This window comes from Rhinopithecus bieti, unplaced genomic scaffold, assembly GCF_001698545.2.
Source record: "Rhinopithecus bieti isolate Rb0 unplaced genomic scaffold, ASM169854v2 scaffold_28529, whole genome shotgun sequence".
NCBI classification, from domain to species: Eukaryota; Metazoa; Chordata; class Mammalia; order Primates; family Cercopithecidae; genus Rhinopithecus; species Rhinopithecus bieti.
Genome location: NW_016813064.1, coordinates 197,815 through 200,013, shown reverse-complemented (window position 1 = coordinate 200,013; position 2,199 = coordinate 197,815). Strand labels below are relative to the sequence as shown.

Genomic DNA, 2,199 nt, shown 5'->3' with positions numbered 1-2,199 from the left:
AAAAAAAAAAAAAAGAAGGTGCATCAGCTGGAGACGCAGAACCGCTCACTGGAGGCCGAAGTGGCTGCGCTGAGACAGCGCCACGCCGATGGGTCCTGCCTCCAAGAGCTCTTCCAGGGCTAGCTGCGCGACCTGCGCGCGCAGCTGGAGGAGGCCAGCTCTGCGCGTGCGCATGCCGTGCTGGAGCACTACAGGCTGGCCGAGTAGGTGCAGCTGCTGCGGACGCTAAGGGGCCGAGAGTGCCCTGAAGGCGCAGCAGCGCGACATGGACGGCGCCACGCTGGCCCGCCTGGACCTGGAAAAGAAGCTGGAGTCGCTGCTGAACGAGCTGGCCTTCGTGCGCCAGGTGCACGACGAGGAGGTAGCTGAGCTGCTGGCCACGCTTCAGGCGTCGTCGCAGGCCGCGGCCGAGGTGGCCGTGGCTGTGGCTAAACCAGATCTGACCTCGGAGCTGAGGGAGATCCGCGCCCAGTATGAGTCCCTGGCCGCTAAGAACCTGCAGTGCGCGGAAGAATGGTACAAGTCCAAGTTCGCCAACCTGAACGCGCTGGCCGCGCAGCACTGAGGCCATCCGGACCAGCCGCGAGGAGATCCATGAGTACCGGCGCCAGCTGCAGGTGCGCACCATCGAGGTCGAGGGCCTGCGTGGGGCCAATGAGTCCTTGGAGAGGCAGATCCTGTAGCTGGAGGAGCGGCATAGTGCCGAGGTGGCTGGCTACCAGGATAGCATTGGGCAGCTGGAGAATGATCTGAGGAACACCAAGAGTGAGATGTCACGCCACCTTCGGGAATATCAGGACTTGCTCAATGTCAAAATGGCTCTTGACATTGAGATAGCAGCTTACAGGAAACTGCTGGAAGGTGAGGAGACGTTTTAGCACCAGTGGGTTAGGCATTTCGGGGCCGAATCCACTTCCCAGTCCAAGGTATCTGCTCCCACCTAGAATCCTCACTTCTACAACCTCCAAGTCTCATCCACTGGGCTATCACTTAAGAAAGAGGAGGAGGAGGCATCTAAGGTAGCTTCTAAGAAAACCTCCCAGAGAGAGGAAAGATTTGAAGAAATATTAGAGGAGACAGTGATATCTACTAAGAAAACCGAGAAATCAAATATAGAAGAAACCACCATTTCAAGCCAAAAAATATAATTCCATTGCTTTGAAAAAGTTAATGCTTAAGAGGGAATGATATGCATTTGACTTGTTGAACAGCCTATTCCTGAACCATAACACCTGCCACCACTATAAAATATCTTCAAGGCTTCAGTCTCATATTTAGTATTGAATACTTACCTTCTGTAATGAGAAAACCACCCCTTAGATTGAAGTAAACTGCAGTCCTGGAGCAATCACAGATGAGTTATCTAAGAATACAGCTTTCTGATCTTCAGCTTACGCTTCACAGTGATTGATGATTCAGGTGCAGAGGAAGTCCGAACTACGGTGCTAACCCAGCTAAATAATCTTACTCTAGATACCTAAAACGTAAGATCACTGCCAAAGATAAATTAATGGTCCACACCCAATTCCACTCTGATAGAACTTTCACAAATAATAGGTGTTTGTTTAATGGACACCTTCCACCTCCCTCAATTCCACATATACTTTTCTTCCATGTAGGAAAACAATAGTCTAGTGTAGTATTCTTCCCATGTAAACACATTTTGGTTTTTCTCAAAAGAACTTACCCCTATTTGCTCTCTTTGCTCAGTGGGTAAAATTAGATGCATGTTGACCATGTCTATGATTCGTGTAATTACTTATCCCTGCCCATTTCATCTTCTTTCAATTCTGTAGGTTAAAAAAAAATGGCAGTGATGAATTTTAAGGGTTTCCCCCAACATATAAAATAATGAAAAGAATCCCTAGACTTTAGGCTTTCAACTTACACAAATCCATTTAATTAGGATTAAAAAAACTATTAAGGATATAGCTTTTCACCTTTACTTTAGAAGCACAGTAAATAGTTATTCCAAACTGTGATGAAGCTGACCTTAGATTTAGTAGTATAAGCTAGAGGAAGTGAGTGTTTCTATGAGTGGAAAAAGCCAAGGTGTCATTTACGTGTCAGTTCATTTGTGGTGATATAGAATTAGCTTTTCATCCCCGTACCCTTAGAATCCACGTATTCCCCTTCCCACTAGTCTAGGTCCTAAAATGCCTCGCTTTCACTCTCCTATGCCTTTTACAAATGCTCAGT

At 47.6% G+C, this 2,199-nt stretch overlaps 1 pseudogene across 1 annotated transcript in view; it reads left to right on the top strand.

Annotated features, from left to right (window-relative positions):
• The window catches only part of LOC108512378 (alpha-internexin pseudogene), a 9,414-nt pseudogene extending 7,971 nt beyond the window's left edge, over positions 1-1,443 (top strand). The window contains exon 3 of the transcript XR_001880579.1: positions 19-1,443. The product of XR_001880579.1 is annotated as an alpha-internexin pseudogene (transcript). The remainder of the gene's footprint in view (positions 1-18) is intronic.
• The last annotated feature ends 756 nt before the right edge of the window (positions 1,444-2,199 follow it).